Raw genomic sequence first — 22611 nt, 5'->3', positions numbered from 1 at the left:
GTTGGCACACGGCACACTGATGCATGGAAACATTGTTATTGGAGGGGCAGAAGTGGCAGACAGGAGCATGTGACACCGGTACCGATACCAGTGTACGGGAGTTGTGGGTAGAGAGGGTGGACAGCAGCATGTTGGCAAGAAAGATGCAAATTAGAGAAAGGACTGGGGAAATATCCTTTACCCTGCAGTCTCAACAACGACCAACCTTTACAACACAGTTACTATCCAGACTGCGATTTTACCATACGTTACTTTAACTCGCAAGCTATTGCAGCAACTTGCTGTTGGTGGTGCGTTGTTGGATTGGTGTTGGGTTTTTAAGTCCAACACCTTCCCTAATGTTGCCTAGACTGGAGTTGGAAAAGTAATTTATACTATTCCAAAGTCCAGCGCCCCGTAAAACAAGTCATTGTAACAACTTGAGTGGTAAAGTAACAAGTGGTAATGTCACAGTCGGGTAGTGACTGCCTTGTAAAGGCATGCTGGTAAATGCATGCGTGGTTCTGTCATACAACAGAGGATTGACGATGAGAGGAGATTGCCCCCGTTTCCTGGCAAGGTAGCATTGTACAGCCAATTTTCAAAATTGGCCGGTTCGAAAATCCTGCCAAATATCAGTTAATTGCCTTCAATGATGTAGACACTAAGGTTTTTGCCTCTCGCCTATTGATCGATTTGGAAAACTGGGCAGCTTTGCAGGAAATAATCCCAATTAACCAGACAGGATTTGGTAAGGGCCAATCTACAACTACTAACCTGTTGGCCCTCACTTTACTAGCTGAATGGGCTCTTTTAAAAAAGCAAAATCTATATACTTGTTTTATAGATTTAAAAGCTGCTTTTGAATCAGTTCCTTGAGTATTACTATGGAAAATACTTGCAGGATGGGGTATTGCCCAAAAATTGTTGGATGCTAAAATACTTTTGTATACCAATACTTGGGTCCAGGTCAATTTAGGTGACGGTCTTACTAAAAAAAAATAAAACTTATAATGGTCTTAAACAAGGCTGCATATTTGCACCTTGTCTTTTTAATCTTTTTATGTCAGACCTACTATAGCACCTTGAGTCTGTCAACCCTCATCTAGATAACTTGCTGAGATGCATGTTAGTTATTTACAATACGCTGATGATACCATTTTGTTGAGTCAAACGCTGAGAAGCTTACAAAGATTGATTAATGCATTTGATGATAATATTTTAGTTAATGGCCTGAAGTTGAATGTAAAAAAACTAAAATCATGAAAATTGGCCAAGTGAAAACTAAAACTGATGCAAGGAGGCCTAGAGGTGGGCCAATCGAAGTGGTGAAGACATATAATTACCTGGGCATTTGATTTGACAATAGAGTTTCATCTAGAAGTCATCTTAAAGTTTTGAGGGCATGAACGTCATCTTTAGTTTACGCCTTCAAATCTTTATGTAAAACATTGAGGTGCCAATCGTATAAAGCATATGCATATGGCTCGCCTATCATCAGGGGGAAAGATGCTGAATGAATGGACTTACTAGTAATCAAGGCCTATAAATCAGTCCTTGGAATCTCCAGGTCAATTGGTCAAGCGGAAATCATATTGGAGTTTGGCCTCTAAAGACAGTCCATGGTGGTGCAAGGATCATTTATTAAGTGTATGTATTCCCTATTTTTATCTGACCCTGACGTTTTAGCAAATAACTGCTGGTGTGAAATAACTCACTCTGTGTACTCAGATGCCTGGCGATCCCATACTTTAACATGCCTTCAGAGTTTTGATCTGCAAACAGGGCTTCCAGAAATGACAATGCCCAGTTTTAAACAATTTTTTAAAAGAAAGATTAACATTGATTTACTTAATGCAGATAAGGCAGCTTTAGTGGCAAAATGATTAATGTGACTAATTCTCATCAGTCCTAGCAAATCCAACCCTATTTGAATGCCTATTTCTTGGCTCATATGAAGGTAACATTTTTAAAATTAAGACTTGGCAGATGCCCAACCAAGGAGGGCACATCGACTTGAATACAACAATGGCCAACTACAGAATGTAGACCGTGTGGGTGGCCTTGTGAAACCTTATTACATATTGTTTGTGTGTCCTAAATTGCTCAAAACACATTGTGCACTATTAAAACTTTATTCATTAAGGCTGGGGTAAGATCAGCTTGCCGAGCTCCTATTTTATGTTTATCTGGTTAATCAATTCCATTACTATGTCAAATGATAAAAATGTTAACAATTGCTGAAAAACTACAGGTGTATAACTATTGTTAAGGGATATTTTAATGGTTCAGTAAATATAAGGGTGTTGTTTTAGGCTACTGACACTGGAACATCTTTGCAGTTTGACCCAATGACTCTGGTTAGGCAATTTTGGTAATCGAGCTCCAAAGAATATATGAAAGCATAGAGGCACTTCATTGTTCCTTTGCACGATGGTACACAATGTATACAGCTTTCACACTTAGGCACTTTAAAGCTTATTTGCACCATGTTTCATAATTTCTATAGTTTTTATTTTAATTTCCTGGGAATTTGCCAATAATATGTTATTACTTTTATGATTAACTGCGGTAAGAGATGCGTATGCATGGCATAACATTTCTAGTATGGCATGTAACCATAGAAACATTGATTTTTTGGTGAACAGTTGTACATTAATCTGCGAATTAGGAAATCATTTTTATTTATGATACTAATGTTTTAATTGCAATGATTTTGTTAATCAAGCAATAAAGAATTACTTTTAAAAAAAGAGAGGAGATTTGTGGCACAACAGAAGTGTACAAAGGGCAGACAGGAATATAGTGATGCTGAAGAAACAGGGTGAGTTAGGGACAAGGAGTATGACGGAGAGAGCGAGGGTGTGGGGGAGTCGTAGGGAACACCATGGCAGGCAGTTAAAACATTGGAAGAACATGGTGACTGGGAGAGGTGAAAACGTTACGTTAAGCAGGCGGGGTGGGGGCATGATAGCAGAGAGGTTGGAACCCCTGGCTAAAAAACAGGGGAGACAGGGAAACTTCACCACAATGGAGAGGAGCATGGAATAACCGCCTCTAAAAATCTGGGGTTAAAAGGCCACTAAGTCATGGGAACATCGTACCTCAAGTCTTCCACTGAGCTAAACTTCTCAATGTCATGTGGGTGAACAGCTACCAGTGGAGAGGCGCGTGACCTATGCTACCTTGCCACACGGCCAGTGAACCCATATGATGGTTTTCTCATAAGAGGGCACTGCAGCAAACAGTGTCAAGGTTGGTATTGGTTCTGGCTGGCATCACTTAGAAATTCTGTGCCAGGCCGCGGATTAATAGCTCCCAGAAAGGGTATGCAGAGAATTCCATAGTATATAAAAAGCAAATTTGGTTGCAGAATGCTACAAGTGGTAGCTGCAAGCTAGTGAAACAGGTTTCCTGAAACCAGTAGGAAATGAGAGAAAGTGTAAACTTTATTTATTTATTTATTAATGTGAACCTTTTTTTATAGCACGGACATGACCCTTGCAGGTATCACAGTGTTTTACAAACTTACAGAGAGCAGAGCAATAACATCAATGATAACATGTTCGAGAAGAGATACAGGGTAAGGTAGGACCAAAAAAGAGAGGGTAAGCTTACGATGTGTAGAGAGCAGAGGAGGTAAACCAATAAAAAACTAAAATATCATAGTCAAGAAAACTGCTTTATCAGGCAATGTCGAGAATAGGGAGGGTAATGTCAGGACTGATAAGTTGAAAGCACTAAAGTGGCCGGTGAGAAGTAGTCATGTGTGTGATTGAGGAATCGGGATTGGTATCTTCGAGTCTAGGGAAGAAATCTGTTCATAAGGAGTACTTTGACTTTTTTCTTGAAGACGTGGCTGATTAAATAGCTATTGGGTGATATGCAAAAGCACCTAGATATCCCTCAGTTTATGGCTTTATATATGCCTTTAGGCTGTGAGAGCAAAAAGAAAAATTAGAGATCAGACAACGGTATGTTGTCAAAGAGGGAACAGGAAGTACAGAAGGTGGATAGTTGCATTGTGGAACAAGGGGCAGAGGCGAACAACACGTACACACAGACAGTGTAAACATGAGAAGGAGGGGTAAGGTAAACGGGGATGGCTGCGCAGATAAAGAGAAGATTGCAAGGCAGAAAAGAGTATGGAGGCACAGAGGAAGAGAGATCAGTGCTGCAGGAACTTTGGCGCCTGATTACGAGTGCAGCAGTTTTGACTGCCGCACTCGTGGTGGTGCAGCAGTGGTGGTCCACAATCTGCCAGATTCTGACTTTCAAAGTCGTACTGGCGGTGGACCACCGCCTGTGCCAAGGAACCGATCTTCCCTTGCACTGCTGCAGCAGAGGCCCAATGTAACATGCTAAGTGGTACTGATGCAGTCCCACTGAGCATATCACTAGTTCCCTCCACCACCAGCCATTTCATGATGTGCTCCCTGGCATGAAAAGACTAGCGATGGAGGAACAACGGGGCCCTATAGGGTCGCCATGCCCCCCACTCGGAAATGGGGATGCCTTCGGAGGAACATAACATGTGCCTCCCTGTCTGTTTGCAACCCCCAGTTTCAGCACGGCTAGGACGTCACCGTCCATGCCGTGCTGGAACATTTTTGCATTCCCATTGTGATGCCTGTTTTTCTGGCGCCGCCATGGGAAAGCCAAAAGGGCTGTCTGCCTGAACGAGTTGAACTCAGACCGGTTGTCCTTGAATGGGTTTTTGCACAGCCCTGCTGGTGGAGAGCCGCCGCAACTGCGCCAAAGTCACAAACAGGCTCATTGAGACTGAGCTACTTCCACTCGAATGACAAACCAGTGTCAGACAGCGGAGCAGATAGTCATTGAAGAAACCGATCTGGAAGGGGCGGGGTGGGAGAGAGAAAATGACGGAAAAGGTTGCCAGACAGTGGGTGACGGTATAAAGAGATAGGATGGCGGGCATTTCATATGGCACAAGAAAGGAGAAGAAAGGCAAGTATCCGATTGGGCCTGCCCATTTCTAGATTCCTTTACAAAATATTGTAAAGTAGATAACTACGAATGTGTCTGTCGGGTCAGTTAAACAAGTTGTTTGTCTTTGATAATGTTTTTTTTAAGAGATACACAAACTGAAGTTGGACTAAACTTGTGCCTTTTTTTAAATTCCACAGTGAAGATTCTTACAAACCTTGTATTCAGATAACGCCACATTCAGACAATAGCAAATTACTTGGAGAGTTTCTACTTTAAAAAGAACCTAAATTCACGTTTTCCTGAATAAAAAGTAAAGTATATATCTGAAAAATCGACAGTCATTCAATTAAAACACAGACCCATGTAACAAACGAGGATTCACACTCAACGCCCATGCACACTTGTGCATGTGTCAATTTCAAACAGACACATAGAAGTACTTTAAATAAAGGTAGGACCTGATATCAAGTGGAACACTGAAGTTTCTTCGTAAGACAGAAGCCATTGTACAGCTATAGTACATAAGTTGTGCGGCTGCATGGTTGCTTACTAACAGCGAGCTGGAAAAGGCTGCGGGGGCTGTGTGTAGTGCGCTCTGTCTCGGTGATTAGTGGGGGTGGGAGCCGGACCCCTGTCACTACAAGATGGCAATGTGATTTTGCAGAACAACAGAACCTGTTCCAGTCACCCTCAACACCCCCCCCCCCCCCTCCGCCCCCCTCCCACCGCAACTCATTGGTAGAGGACAACCGAAACATGCCCTGAGGACATGTTTCAGAATGTGTTTTTATTTAGACGAGATGTATTTCTGCTTGAAAAATAGCCCAAATTGACTTACAGATTTAAAAAAAAAATACAAACTCAGAACCTAATGCATTAGATTGTTTAAAATCACACATCACAGGAGGCGAAGATGCCCTTTAAGGAGTTTTGCCATCCTTAGGTGTCCCTTCAGAGATCATGGCATACACTTAAAGCATCACCAATTAACCCAGTATGCAACAAACTTATTCGGAGCAGAAAAAATATGACAATTCAATGTTTGTTATTGTAACCACAACATTTTCCTTTATGTCTAGACTGGCAAAAGTAGTGTGGTTTGTAAAAAAAAAAAATGCGCCGCAATAAACATTTCGCCTAGAAAAGTAGGAATAACATCCATGCTGAAATTCAGCAAATGGAAATCCCACTGATAAAATGAATGAATCCAGATTTATTGTAATGGGAAAATGTACCACTACCACCAAAGCTACGGTGCTGCTCAGTCATCGCTCGAACTGTGAGGTAGAGAGGCAGCACCAATGGACAGGTGCAGAGACTCCGTGCGGGCTTTGGGGTGTCGGGAACAACTACATTGGGCTTACCTGTTAATATAAAGCTGAATAAAGCAGCTAAAAAACGTTATCTACGCACCTTATAACGGGGCCAGCCAGTGTGGGAATAGGTGTTTTAGCTGTATTTACATAATTTTTTGAGAACTGTGAAAAGAGAATGAAATCCCTGCATGGCTATGATTGGCACAAGTCATTATTGGCACTACTCAGGTTGTGTGCGCAGTTGTTTGAAAGGCATTAAGAAGCCCTCCTATTACTGCCAACACAAATAAATGCACTGAGACCTTTTCCCCTTTCCTCTGAACAAATAATATGGAACCTCAAACTTCCTTCATGTTTGATATAACATAAAAGGTATAGGTAAGAAAATAAGGGGCATATCAGCAACATCCGTCGATAATTATCGCACAGCGCTCTTAGCGCGAGGATAATTATCGCCGGGTAACGTGGATTTTTATCGCGGAGATAGCGTGCTATTAGCAACGCTTATCTCAAAAGCGATAAAAATCCTAGCGCTAACTGCCTAACGTGAGATTATTGCTGGAAACCCAGCGCTAAACTCATGAAATGTGACGTTAGCTTGCTGATAGGGTCTCACAAACTTAGCCATGATATCCACCTTCCATAGGATATCATGGCTAAGTCAGTCCTGAAGCAGGCGTAAGGAAAGTAGTGATAACAGGGGTTATCGCTACTTTTCCTTACGCTATGCTTCATAGCGTGGGGCTTGATGATAGGAAAAATGTCGCTTAGCGACATTTCTCCTGTCATGTTAGGTCAGGAACGCCCACTTAGCATCTCATTAGAGATGCAAAGCTGGGCGTAAAGAATCCCCACGCTAAAGCAAGGTTTCACGCGTTAGCGTGGCCTTGCTAATTAGGCGATAAAATTATCGCCGCTTTTCGTCCGAAAACGGCCGCAAAAGCGGCGATAATTTTTTATCGCCAGCTTGTAAATATGCTCCTAAAATCCCCAGGGTTAAGCTAATTTTACCTGTCTGAGCAACCCTTTTACACATCAGCTCTTAATTGTTGATACTGAAAAGTCAGTTTATACTTCATGGCAGCAGCAGCACTAGACAGTGTGGGGGATGGCAAGCAACAAAGAAGCAACAGGGAGCTGCAGCATTAGTGAAAAAAACGAATACAAAACTATTTGAGGCTGCTCAACGCATGGAGCAGCTAAGTGACATGACCCAAGCACCCAGGCCAAGTAAAGCATGCCACTCTGTCATCCGGTGTGATTCTGGGCATATCACTTATGTGCTGGCAGGCGAAACTTTAAAATCGGAGTATCGGAGGCCTGCTGCACAGAGCGAACGGGAGCAACTAAAATGAAAACACCCTGAGCACTACTGTAAGCCGAAATCTTGTGGGAGTCATGTCAAACCATAGAGAATTCTTCCTATGGTGCCGCAGATCAAGCAGTTGAAGGAAACCTGCTGTTACAGTTCGTTTTTAGGACAGTACTAGTCAATGACACCACCAGAGGGCTGGTGCCAAGGGGATACCAAATTTTACACAATATCGGGCCACTTGACATCCACCCTGTGACAACCTAGAATACTAAGCAGCTCCCAGGGTGAAGTCTAAATAGTGGGGGCACGGGGTGCGTGGATGATTAACATAGAGCCTGTCCATACATAGTGCACAGTTCCAGCCCTGGTCAATCTGAAATATAACTGGCACTGTAAGTTAGCACTTTATCAAGACATCAGCCTAATTTCATCCTACCCAGCATGCAAAGCACAGCACACATTAATATGTTGTGTCAGCGGTTATTCATACTCCACATATGTTGAATGAAATGCACCAACTATTAGGAATTAATTACATTTTGAGCTAATAAGGGACAGTCAGGGTAGGCTGGAATACAGTACCAGAGGGTAGAGAAGGTGGACAGGCTCTCACAGACATGGGTAGAAGGGGTGTAGAGATGGTAGACACAATGGTGGTACGAAAGCCAAAGGGGCAGAGAGGGTGGGCATGTTAAGATGGGCTCTGGTGGCACACGGTCAAGAGGGATAATTTGATACCTGAGAAGGCAAGAGCATGTGACACTGGCAATTGGGGCAGTTGGAATGCAGTGAATGGAAGGTTGAGAAGGTAGACAGGTTCATGTTAACACTGGTACTGGTGGCAGGGGACAAACGGGTGTATGTACCTGAGATGCAGAGAGGGCAAAGAAGAGCAAAGCTACACTGCTGTAGAGGCAGAGAGCGCAGACAGAGGCAAGGAGACAGACACAACAACAGAGAGGGCAGACATGAGCTTATTGACTTTGGCACTGTTGGCACACGGCACACTGATGCATGGAAACATTGTTATTGGAGGGGCAGAAGTGGCAGACAGGAGCATGTGACACCGGTACCGATACCAGTGTACGGGAGTTGTGGGTAGAGAGGGTGGACAGCAGCATGTTGGCAAGAAAGATGCAAATTAGAGAAAGGACTGGGGAAATATCCTTTACCCTGCAGTCTCAACAACGACCAACCTTTACAACACAGTTACTATCCAGACTGCGATTTTACCATACGTTACTTTAACTCGCAAGCTATTGCAGCAACTTGCTGTTGGTGGTGCGTTGTTGGATTGGTGTTGGGTTTTTAAGTCCAACACCTTCCCTAATGTTGCCTAGACTGGAGTTGGAAAAGTAATTTATACTATTCCAAAGTCCAGCGCCCCGTAAAACAAGTCATTGTAACAACTTGAGTGGTAAAGTAACAAGTGGTAATGTCACAGTCGGGTAGTGACTGCCTTGTAAAGGCATGCTGGTAAATGCATGCGTGGTTCTGTCATACAACAGAGGATTGACGATGAGAGGAGATTGCCCCCGTTTCCTGGCAAGGTAGCATTGTACAGCCAATTTTCAAAATTGGCCGGTTCGAAAATCCTGCCAAATATCAGTTAATTGCCTTCAATGATGTAGACACTAAGGTTTTTGCCTCTCGCCTATTGATCGATTTGGAAAACTGGGCAGCTTTGCAGGAAATAATCCCAATTAACCAGACAGGATTTGGTAAGGGCCAATCTACAACTACTAACCTGTTGGCCCTCACTTTACTAGCTGAATGGGCTCTTTTAAAAAAGCAAAATCTATATACTTGTTTTATAGATTTAAAAGCTGCTTTTGAATCAGTTCCTTGAGTATTACTATGGAAAATACTTGCAGGATGGGGTATTGCCCAAAAATTGTTGGATGCTAAAATACTTTTGTATACCAATACTTGGGTCCAGGTCAATTTAGGTGACGGTCTTACTAAAAAAAAATAAAACTTATAATGGTCTTAAACAAGGCTGCATATTTGCACCTTGTCTTTTTAATCTTTTTATGTCAGACCTACTATAGCACCTTGAGTCTGTCAACCCTCATCTAGATAACTTGCTGAGATGCATGTTAGTTATTTACAATACGCTGATGATACCATTTTGTTGAGTCAAACGCTGAGAAGCTTACAAAGATTGATTAATGCATTTGATGATAATATTTTAGTTAATGGCCTGAAGTTGAATGTAAAAAAACTAAAATCATGAAAATTGGCCAAGTGAAAACTAAAACTGATGCAAGGAGGCCTAGAGGTGGGCCAATCGAAGTGGTGAAGACATATAATTACCTGGGCATTTGATTTGACAATAGAGTTTCATCTAGAAGTCATCTTAAAGTTTTGAGGGCATGAACGTCATCTTTAGTTTACGCCTTCAAATCTTTATGTAAAACATTGAGGTGCCAATCGTATAAAGCATATGCATATGGCTCGCCTATCATCAGGGGGAAAGATGCTGAATGAATGGACTTACTAGTAATCAAGGCCTATAAATCAGTCCTTGGAATCTCCAGGTCAATTGGTCAAGCGGAAATCATATTGGAGTTTGGCCTCTAAAGACAGTCCATGGTGGTGCAAGGATCATTTATTAAGTGTATGTATTCCCTATTTTTATCTGACCCTGACGTTTTAGCAAATAACTGCTGGTGTGAAATAACTCACTCTGTGTACTCAGATGCCTGGCGATCCCATACTTTAACATGCCTTCAGAGTTTTGATCTGCAAACAGGGCTTCCAGAAATGACAATGCCCAGTTTTAAACAATTTTTTAAAAGAAAGATTAACATTGATTTACTTAATGCAGATAAGGCAGCTTTAGTGGCAAAATGATTAATGTGACTAATTCTCATCAGTCCTAGCAAATCCAACCCTATTTGAATGCCTATTTCTTGGCTCATATGAAGGTAACATTTTTAAAATTAAGACTTGGCAGATGCCCAACCAAGGAGGGCACATCGACTTGAATACAACAATGGCCAACTACAGAATGTAGACCGTGTGGGTGGCCTTGTGAAACCTTATTACATATTGTTTGTGTGTCCTAAATTGCTCAAAACACATTGTGCACTATTAAAACTTTATTCATTAAGGCTGGGGTAAGATCAGCTTGCCGAGCTCCTATTTTATGTTTATCTGGTTAATCAATTCCATTACTATGTCAAATGATAAAAATGTTAACAATTGCTGAAAAACTACAGGTGTATAACTATTGTTAAGGGATATTTTAATGGTTCAGTAAATATAAGGGTGTTGTTTTAGGCTACTGACACTGGAACATCTTTGCAGTTTGACCCAATGACTCTGGTTAGGCAATTTTGGTAATCGAGCTCCAAAGAATATATGAAAGCATAGAGGCACTTCATTGTTCCTTTGCACGATGGTACACAATGTATACAGCTTTCACACTTAGGCACTTTAAAGCTTATTTGCACCCAGATTTCATAATTTCTATAGTTTTTATTTTAATTTCCTGGGAATTTGCCAATAATATGTTATTACTTTTATGATTAACTGCGGTAAGAGATGCGTATGCATGGCATAACATTTCTAGTATGGCATGTAACCATAGAAACATTGATTTTTTGGTGAACAGTTGTACATTAATCTGCGAATTAGGAAATCATTTTTATTTATGATACTAATGTTTTAATTGCAATGATTTTGTTAATCAAGCAATAAAGAATTACTTTTAAAAAAAGAGAGGAGATTTGTGGCACAACAGAAGTGTACAAAGGGCAGACAGGAATATAGTGATGCTGAAGAAACAGGGTGAGTTAGGGACAAGGAGTATGACGGAGAGAGCGAGGGTGTGGGGGAGTCGTAGGGAACACCATGGCAGGCAGTTAAAACATTGGAAGAACATGGTGACTGGGAGAGGTGAAAACGTTACGTTAAGCAGGCGGGGTGGGGGCATGATAGCAGAGAGGTTGGAACCCCTGGCTAAAAAACAGGGGAGACAGGGAAACTTCACCACAATGGAGAGGAGCATGGAATAACCGCCTCTAAAAATCTGGGGTTATAAGGCCACTAAGTCATGGGAACATCGTACCTCAAGTCTTCCACTGAGCTAAACTTCTCAATGTCATGTGGGTGAACAGCTACCAGTGGAGAGGCGCGTGACCTATGCTACCTTGCCACACGGCCAGTGAACCCATATGATGGTTTTCTCATAAGAGGGCACTGCAGCAAACAGTGTCAAGGTTGGTATTGGTTCTGGCTGGCATCACTTAGAAATTCTGTGCCAGGCCGCGGATTAATAGCTCCCAGAAAGGGTATGCAGAGAATTCCATAGTATATAAAAAGCAAATTTGGTTGCAGAATGCTCCAAGTGGTAGCTGCAAGCTAGTGAAACAGGTTTCCTGAAACCAGTAGGAAATGAGAGAAAGTGTAAACTTTATTTATTTATTTATTAATGTGAACCTTTTTTTATAGCACGGACATGACCCTTGCAGGTATCACAGTGTTTTACAAACTTACAGAGAGCAGAGCAATAACATCAATGATAACATGTTCGAGAAGAGATACAGGGTAAGGTAGGACCAAAAAAGAGAGGGTAAGCTTACGATGTGTAGAGAGCAGAGGAGGTAAACCAATAAAAAACTAAAATATCATAGTCAAGAAAACTGCTTGATCAGGCAATGTCGAGAATAGGGAGGGTAATGTCAGGACTGATTAGTTGAAATCACTAAAGTGGCCGGTGAGAAGTAGGCATGTGTGTGATTGAGGAATCGGGATTGGTATCTTCGAGTCTAGGGAAGAAATTTGTTCATAAGGAGTACTTTGACTTTTTTCTTGAAGACGTGGCTGGTTAAATAGCTATTTGGTGATATGCAAAAGCACCTAGATAACCCTCAGTTTATGGCTTTATATAAGTATTTAGGCTGTGAGAGCAAAAAGAAAAATTAGAGATGAGACAACGGTACGGTGTCATAGAGGGAACAAGAAGTACAAAAGGTGGATAATTGCATTGTGGAACAAGGGGCAGAGGCGAACAACACGTACACACAGACAGTGTAAACATGAGAAGGAGGGGTAAGGTAAACGGGGATGGCTGCGCAGATAAAGAGAAGATTGCAAGGCAGAAAAGAGTATGGAGGCACAGAGGAAGAGAGATCAGTGCTGCAGGAACTTTGGCGCCTGATTACGAGTGCAGCAGTTTTGACTGCCGCACTCGTGGTGGTGCAGCAGTGGTGGTCCACAATCTGCCAGATTCTGACTTTCAAAGTCGTACTGGCGGTGGACCACCGCCTGTGCCAAGGAACCGATCTTCCCTTGCACTGCTGCAGCAGAGGCCCAATGTAACATGCTAAGTGGTACTGATGCAGTCCCACTGAGCATATCACTAGTTCCCTCCACCACCAGCCATTTCATGATGTGCTCCCTGGCATGAAAAGACTAGCGATGGAGGAACAAAGGGGCCCTATAGGGTCGCCATGCCCCCCCACTCGGAAATGGGGATGCCTTCGGAGGAACATAACATGTGCCTCCCTGTCTGCTTGCAACCCCCAGTTTCAGCACGGCTAGGACGTCACCGTCCATGCCGTGCTGGAACATTTTTGCATTCCCATTGTGATGCCTGTTTTTCTGGCGCCACCATGGGAAAGCCAAAAGGGCTGTCTGCCTGAACGAGTTGAACTCAGACCGGTTGTCCTTGAATGGGTTTTTGCACAGCCCTGCTGGTGGAGAGCCGCCGCAACTGCGCCAAAGTCACAAACAGGCTCATTGAGACTGAGCTACTTCCACTCGAATGACAAACCAGTGTCAGACAGCGGAGCAGATAGTCATTGAAGAAACCGATCTGGAAGGGGCGGGGTGGGAGAGAGAAACTGACGGAAAAGGTTGCCAGACAGTGGGTGACGGTATAAAGAGATAGGATGGCGGGCATTTCATATGGCACAAGAAAGGAGAAGAAAGGCAAGTATCCGATTGGGCCTGTCCATTTCTAGATTCCTTTACAAAATATTGTAAAGTAGATAACAACGAATTGGTCTGTCGGGTCAGTTAAACAAGTTGTTTGTCTTTGATAATGTTTTTTTTATGAGATACACAAACTGAAGTTGGACTAAACTTGTGCCTTTTTTTAAATCCCACAGTGAAGATTCTTACAAACCTTGTATTCAGATAACGCCACATTCAGACAATAGCAAATTACTTGCAGAGTTTCTACTTTAAAAAAAATCTAAATTCACGTTTTTCTGAATAAAAAGTATATATCTGAAAAATCGACAGTCATTCAATTAAAACATACACCCATGTAACAAACGAGGATTCACACTCAACGCCCATGCACACTTGTGCATGTGTCAATTTCAAACAGACACATAGAAGTACTTTAAATAAGGGTAGGACCTGATATCAAGTGGAACACTGAAGTTTCCTCGTAAGACAGAAGCCATTGTACAGCTATAGTACATAAGTTGTGCGGCTGCATGGTTGCTTACTAACAGCGAGCTGGAAAAGGCTGCGGGGGCTGTGTGTAGTGCGCTCTGTCTCGGTGATTAGTGGGGGTGGGAGCCGGACCCCTGTCACTACAAGATGGCAATGTGATTTTGCAGAACAACAGAACCTGTTCCAGTCACCCTCAACACCCCCCCCCCCTCCGCCCCCCTCCCACCGCAACTCATTGGTAGAGGACAACCGAAACATGCCCTGAGGACATGTTTCAGAATGTGTTTTTATTTAGACGAGATGTATTTCTGCTTGAAAAATAGCCCAAATTGACTTACAGATTTAAAAAAAAAATACAAACTCAGAACCTAATGCATTAGATTGTTTAAAATCACACATCACAGGAGGCGAAGATGCCCTTTAAGGAGTTTTGCCATCCTTAGGTGTCCCTTCAGAGATCATGGCATACACTTAAAGCATCACCAATTAACCCAGTATGCAACAAACTTATTCGGAGCAGAAAAAATATGACAATTCAATGTTTGTTATTGTAACCACAACATTTTCCTTTATGTCTAGACTGGCAAAAGTAGTGTGGTTTGTAAAAAAAAAAAAATGCGCCGCAATAAACATTTCGCCTAGAAAAGTAGGAATAATATCCATCCTGAAATTCAGCAAATGGAAATCCCACTGATAAAATGAATGCATCCAGATTTATTGTAATGGGAAAATGTACCACTACCACCAAAGCTACGGTGCCGCACAGTCATCGCTCGAACTGTGAGGTAGAGAGGCAGCACCAATGGACAGGTGCAGAGACTCCGTGCGGGCTTTGGGGTGTCGGGAACAACTACATTGGGCTTACCTGTTAATATAAAGCTGAATAAAGCAGCTAAAAAACGTTATCTACGCACCTTATAACGGGGCCAGCCAGTGTGGGAATAGGTGTTTTAGCTGTATTTACATAATTTTTTGAGAACTGTGAAAAGAGAGTGAAATCCCTGCATGTCTATGATTGGCACAAGTCATTATTGGCACTACTCAGGTTGTGTGCGCAGTTGTTTGAAAGGCATTAAGAAGCCCTCCTATTACTGCCAACACAAATAAATGCACTGAGACCTTTTCCCCTTTCCTCTGAACAAATAATACGGAACCTCAAACTTCCTTCATGTTTGATATAACATAAAAGGTATAGGTAAGAAAATAAGGGGCATATCAGCAACATCCGTCGATAATTATCGCACAGCGCTCTTAGCGCAAGGATAATTATCGCCGGGTAACGTGGATTTTTATCGCGGAGATAGCGTGCTATTAGCAACGCTTATCTCAAAAGCGATAAAAATCCTAGCGCTAACTGCCTAACGTGAGATTATTGCTGGAAACCCAGCGCTAAACTCATGAAATGTGACGTTAGCTTGCTGATAGGGTCTCACAAACTTAGCCATGATATCCACCTTCCATAGGATATCATGGCTAAGTCAGTCCTGAAGCAGGCGTAAGGAAAGTAGTGATAACAGGGGTTATCGCTACTTTTCCTTACGCTATGCTTCATAGCGTGGGGCTTGATGATAGGAAAAATGTCGCTTAGCGACATTTCTCCTGTCATGTTAGGTCAGGAACGCCCACTTAGCATCTCATTAGAGATGCAAAGCTGGGCGTAAAGAATCCCCACGCTAAAGCAAGGTTTCACGCGTTAGCGTGGCCTTGCTAATTAGGCGATAAAATTATCGCCGCTTTTCGTCCGAAAACGGCCGCAAAAGCGGCGATAATTTTTTATCGCCAGCTTGTAAATATGCTCCTAAAATCCCCAGGGTTAAGCTAATTTTACCTGTCTGAGCAACCCTTTTACACATCAGCTCTTAATTGTTGATACTGAAAAGTCAGTTTATACTTCATGGCAGCAGCAGCACTAGACAGTGTGGGGGATGGCAAGCAACAAAGAAGCAACAGGGAGCTGCAGCATTAGTGAAAAAAACGAATACAAAACTATTTGAGGCTGCTCAACGCATGGAGCAGCTAAGTGACATGACCCAAGCACCCAGGCCAAGTAAAGCATGCCACTCTGTCATCCGGTGTGATTCTGGGCATATCACTTATGTGCTGGCAGGCGAAACTTTAAAATCGGAGTATCGGAGGCCTGCTGCACAGAGCGAACGGGAGCAACTAAAATGAAAACACCCTGAGCACTACTGTAAGCCGAAATCTTGTGGGAGTCATGTCAAACCATAGAGAATTCTTCCTATGGTGCCGCAGATCAAGCAGTTGAAGGAAACCTGCTGTTACAGTGCGTTTTTAGGACAGTACTAGTCAATGACACCACCAGAGGGCTGGTGCCAAGGGGATACCAAATTTTACACAATATCGGGCCACTTGACATCCACCCTGTGACAACCTAGAATACTAAGCAGCTCCCAGGGTGAAGTCTAAATAGTGGGGGCACGGGGTGCGTGGATGATTAACATAGAGCCTGTCCATACATAGTGCACAGTTCCAGCCCTGGTCAATCTGAAATATAACTGGCACTGTAAAGTAAATTACTCCATTACCTTCGTCGAGTTTGTTTACCTTCGGGCGAGTTCATGATAAACAAATACGTGCACTCTATGGAGTGAGGGCCAAAAGTAAAACAAGCCTTAGCAGAAGCGTCTCAGACAAGCGGTGATGCTAAATAATTAGTTCCAAGGCGTCGGAGGCAAGAATGTAAACAAAATGTGTGCTGACAGGACAGGATAAATGGTATTAAGAAGCACACTCTAAATGTGTGCAGCTAGAATGCCTACATCCAATGAAAATGAGGAAAAGTAAAGTAACAAACACATGGACCAATAAGAAAGGAAGGCGGGATGCAAGTCTTTTATAAGATATATTAAATACAATAGATTTCACAAGCACAGCAGGCGAAACCTAAAAATGAACTAATTAGTAAATTAGTACTGAAATATATGTAAAAAAATACTTAATGTATACCATAAGGCGATCCTCAATCATGTTGGCATCTTATTGAAGTCAATAGATACTCCTGTCCTTCATTTCAAACTAGTAGGGTGAAAGATGCTGGCCATGTGAACAAAGACTCAAAAGGTGGCGGACAGCCAAATGCAACACCCAGCTTTGCAATTCACTTTCCCATCTTTTTTCACATCATGACCTAGAGCATTGTCTCAGCCTTTCCACATGACCTGGAAGCACTCTCTCAATGTGTAACCCCAGTCACCACAGACTTGACTGGCACCGGCACCACTTCTTGAATGGAAACAGTGTCCTCTGCATCCATCAAAGCTCACAGACCAAAGAGCAAATGACAATCCCGGGTGAGCAGTGCATACTGGCTAGCTTGGCAAAATCCACCAACAGCAGTAGGGCGTCAGAACTACACGCTAATGCATGGGAAAGAGCCAGGTCTTAAATGTCTTTGTAGATATTAAACTACTGCATAACTGTAACAAGAGGATAGGAATATTGTTCCATGAATTGTGGTCTTTTGTGGAAAACATACTTCCGCCAAAGGCATGATTTATGAATCAGGTGGGGTGGGATTCCAATACGGAATTCCACTCCACATGATCACAAATGGTCTGGTGTTCCTGCACCCATTTTTCATGCGTATGGGAACAACAGATCCAATTTTACCTGCTGGAAATTGCATGAGGGATTTTCTGCAACAGCAGACAAACCTTGTCCCTGCTCCATCCCTATATTTCCCTCTGGCATAACTGATCTTGCCCTTCCCTCTCCTTTTCCCTCCCCTCCACCCCTGCCCCAAACATAAGTAGCCACACACATTTACAACCTGCTTAGAGTAGATGGTATATGGTATATGTATGTGCGCTTGGTAAAGGTAAAGGTCACACTGTGTCTAATTCTGAACAATAGTTCTGTGCCTGCACTGTTATTCCTCAAAATAGAAGTATACATGTACAGAGATGCTGGTTGAAAATGGTATTAACAGCCCCCATAACCTTCACACACATTTACTCCTAAATAATTAGATGAATGAATAACAGCAAGACTTGACTTTGTCGACTGGAGAGTGCCAGTAAATTAAATATTAAATTGAATATTACAACTCTGTGATTTTCAATGCAGTTTATCATTATAGCAATAGAGCTGTTACCTATGAACCTGACTTGAAATGGGAGCATAGACTTAATTGGAGGCCAGTGTACCAGTGAGTGAGGTAAATATGCTGACTGTAGTACCAGAGCTAATAAGGTTCTAGCTGCATGGTACCTACTTTTCAGAAGCCTACAAAGTCTACAGCAGTAATATATGCACGATTAAGCCTGGGCGGAGTTTGCGGAATTGCGCTACGCGAAACTCCGCGAATTGCAAAAAAAACGCTGCCGCAGCTTGCGAAGCTCCGCAAGCTGCGGAGTGTGGTAGAAAGATACTGCTCGTGGTGATTGCACAGTGCTGGATGCTTGTTCGCTCTGTGCAATCATGAACGGCACCATGCACAGCGCAAGTGGTCCCTGCTTTCCTCTTCTGCCGCTCGAGTAGATTTTTACTCAAGCTGCAGCTCTCTCAACGCGAACAGGCAGTTTCTCAACATGGGCGGTCACGAGCATATGTGACCTCTCGCAATGAGAAATCTGACCCCCCTCCCAGTGCGGCTCGGCAACTTAACGTTGACGAACGCAAGCGAGAAAAAAAACTCAGCTACGCTCTGCGGAGCGGACTTTTTAGGAACTACGCGAGCTCCGTGGAATGCGGAGTGCGAAAAACGTTACAAACTTCGCGAGCGGAGCGGAGCAGAGTTCACCGCCCAGGGTTATGCACGATCCCATGATGCTGTCGGCTATATTAGCTTGTCACACATTCTTGAAGAAATGCATAAGCTTGCCTTAAGTAGAAATTGTCATTCTAAGTCAGGTCAGGTACTCAGCCTTCAAATGCAAGATGAGAGGTAAACAAAACTTCCTAAGTTTTCACTTTCCAGACCACAAGAATGACACGATTGCCGAAATTTAGAGACCCAGAATCCCTGCCCAGTTCCACAATCGTTGTGATTTCACCAACATTATCACCCTCTTGGACATGTTGATTAACCAGTTATTTGTCGTCATCTCTGGCAGCTATGAGGATGGCCTCGGTTCTGGTGTTAGGCCTGAATCCAGATAAGGTGGTGTTGAGGGAGGGGTTGTTGTTGAGGTGGTCGTCCAGTGTTTTCTTGATGACTTTCTTCAGGACTTTGGCAAGATAGGGTAGCAAAGAGGTTCGGGAGTAGTTAGACAGTATTTTAGGATCTGCATAGGGTTTCTTCAGAAAGGGGAGTATGAGCATACTTCCAAACATCAAGGACGGTGGCTGTGTTGATGGAGTTGCTGACTATTGGAGTCATGATGTGCAGATGGGGTGCAGCCCTTTGGTGAATATGTAATGTGGGCGGGGATCTGACGGGGATCTGACGATGGCATGGTCACTGTGGTTTCTGCCATGGTGATGATTGACCAGGAGGCCATGTCAGTGTCCGGTTGGTTCATCTCGTCAGGCAGGAGGGCTGTTACCGTGGATAAGTCTGGCTGGGAGTTTGAATTGTTGTAGATGCTGCTCAACTTGTGGCTGAAATAGTGGGAGAGCTGATTACCTAGGTCTGAGATGGGGTAATGGTTGTGGAGCTTACAGTGGGTGAGGTGACATTTTTTATGACTGTGAACATTTCTTTGGTATTGTTTGTGCTGCATTCGGTCAGTGCCAACTGCTTGATGGATCAAACTTGCTGGTTGTAGAATGTGAAGGCTGACTTGAAGGTATATTTGTCAGTTTCCTCATGGGTGTGTCTCCATCTACATTTGAGTTGCTTGCATTGGGATTTGGTCAAACTAAGTTTATCTGTATACTAGCTTGCTCGTGGCCTGGTCCTGGTGGCGGTGGTGGTTTTGAGCATGGCTAGGAGGTGATGTAGGTGTTAAAGTTGATGATGGATTCTGAGCTGTCGTAGTGGAGTAGTGGTTGGTGCCTTCTAGCTTCTGGTTCCCTTGGGTGGTCTAGTTTTCTTGAGTGGTTTTAGGAGGTGCTGTTTCATGCCACGGGGATGAGCAAGTGGAAGTGGATGAGTGCATAATCGGTCCAGGCGAGAGGGTGGGCTTGTCCACCAAGAAGTTAATGAAGATGGAATCAAAGTGATGTTCGATGGCATGGATGGGATCCTTCACTCAGGTGAGTCAGTGTGTGGTCAGGTCCTTGAGGAGGTTGTTTGTGTTAGGGTCACTAAGGAGGATGAAGGAGCTGGAGTGGAGCTGAAGTCGAGAACCAGGGGGCAATGAAATCTGAGATGGATTTTCCAAAGCTGGGTGTGGCAGCTAAGGAAAAGGGTTTGCCCGTCTAACCCATGGTTCCTTGGCTAGGAAATATTTTTTTAAAAAAGGTTTGGTATACCGTAGTGACAAATTTATAAAAACACTCATTCCACAATGAAACAATACATTTCCACTAGAATTATGACTCATTCAAAAGTATTTTTTATCAATCACTATTGTAAGCCATTCTGTGTATCAATTCATAGTTATTAGTTTTGTGTGTGATTTCTGTAATGTAGACTAAAACAATGAAATATTTATATTATACAAAGAGTAGACAAGACATTACCATTTAACAATAATACAATAATTCTTGTAGACTGCAAGACTGCTCATGTTCTATTTTCTATCTCCTTGCTTCCTTGTTACTACAGTCATAAAGTGGATACACATCCAGTCCGATTTGTATCCCACTTGGAGGTGGACCACAGTTCAAATGAATAATAGGGCACCAATCCCCTTATTTTCTCCTTGTGTTTGCATTAATCACATGTTATATCTTTGTGGACTCCTCCGTTTCTAGTGTTGATGCATTTTGGCCATACTCATTAGCCACCTCTATAGGACTAGGATGACCAGAGAACCTAAACACACTGGAGGGAAAATTAATGGCCCATGGACAAGATACCACGTGGAGACTGGAGTGTCAATATTCCACTCTTTCAAATAAGCCTCCAATTCAATACGGCCACCAGTATCTTGGTTGTGCTCATAGGAAAGTTAGATTGTGGGTTGTGTAGTTTAAAGGTGTTCCAGGCAATCACTGGTGATTTTGGACGTAAGGAAGTATATGTTCTTTGAAGATGATGGCTAGTCCTCCACTGGGTCGGTAGGTTCTATCCTGTCTTGCCATCTTGTATCCAGGAGGGTTGCTGTAGTGATGTTGGGTTCGATGTCAGGGTGAGCCAGATTTCTGTCAGGAAGAGCAGGTTCACAAAGAGGTTGTGTAGGCTAGCTCAGACTTCAATGACGAGTTGCAGGCGAGTGGGTTTTGTGAAGGAAGCAGGTGAGGGAGGGCTGAGAGCTGTGTGGGTGGTGGTGTGTGAACTTGTGTGTCAGAGATTGAGTAGGATATGGAGGCATGGGGAGGTTCTGGCAGGGGGCTTTGCAGAAGCAGTGGCAGGAGGGGCCGAAGAATGCACCTTCTGAATTGGCCACTGAGACTCAGTTGCAGTGGTGGGATGAGCGCCTGGAGTTCAGTCTAGGAAGGCTATAGCAAAGTAGCCTCTGAGAGTGAGGTGGGTGGATGGGTGGAGGACCAGGAGTCATGGCGCTGGGCATGGGTACGGGCTTGCACAGGTGCAGACGTTCTTGCCTTTGGCACACCAGCAGCACATTCTCACTGCAGCAGTCAATAAGTAGGACTGGGGTGGGCTTGCAGGGTGTGATGCGTGGGCCTGGAACGAGCAGCAGAATGTATGCGAGAGCACGGAGTAGGTAAAAAAATGGGAAGGTTGCAGAGGAGGAAACAGCACAAAGTAGAAAAAAGGTGAGATCAGGAGACAAAAAGCAGAGAGAGAAAAAAGGGAAGAAGAGGAGAGGAAGAGGCAAAAAAGCTAAAAGAAAAGAGGCAAAATGGTGAGAGAAAAGAAGCAGAACAGCAGAGAAAGCGTTCAGGAGTTTGTAAAAAAAGAAAGCAAAGAGGCACAAAGCTAAAGCACTGAGCAAGATTGATAGTGCAAAGATTGAAGGGAAAACAACAAAGAATCAAAACGAGAGAAAGAGAGAAGAAGCGGGCAGGAGGAAAAAGAGAGCTTAAGAGGAAAAGGCAAAAGAGCTGAAAATGTGTGATCTGTGGGCTGAGATTAAAACATACTAATTTCAATATCTACTTATAGATAATGCAGTCTTCTGCCATCGTATTCTGCATAGCAATTTATTGTCACCTTACATCGGAGGTGTAATGCAGGACCCTGCACCCCCTGCAGTGCATGTGGGCCCCCAATCCTCAAACGGGCCTCAACTTTTTAAGGGGGCTTAATTCAGCCCAATGTCAATGAATACCTGTGAGATATGGGAGACTCCTGGGCCCTTCATTACATTCTGCAGGGCGCCCAACACTTCGCGTCACGCCACTGTGACTGACATCTTTGTATAGACAATGTTGAGGAACGTTGGGGCATATTATCAAGCACGGCGTTAAAATTATCGGCGCTTTAGCGGCAGAAAACTGACGCTAAAGCGGCGATAATGGGTTTGAGAATATGCCGCAGAGAATTCCAATAGAAGCCCATGCTGACACCAGAACATGGGGTTCTATGGGAATTCTCGAGGGCATATTATCAAGCCCATTATCGCCATTATCGCCGCTTTAGCTGCAGTTTTCTGCCGCTAAAGC

The sequence above is a fragment of the Triturus cristatus genome, chromosome 9, assembly GCF_964204655.1.
Source record: "Triturus cristatus chromosome 9, aTriCri1.1, whole genome shotgun sequence".
Classification (NCBI taxonomy): Eukaryota; Metazoa; Chordata; class Amphibia; order Caudata; family Salamandridae; genus Triturus; species Triturus cristatus.
The sequence above is the reverse complement of the archived record's forward strand: the minus strand, read 5'-3'. Positions refer to the sequence as shown.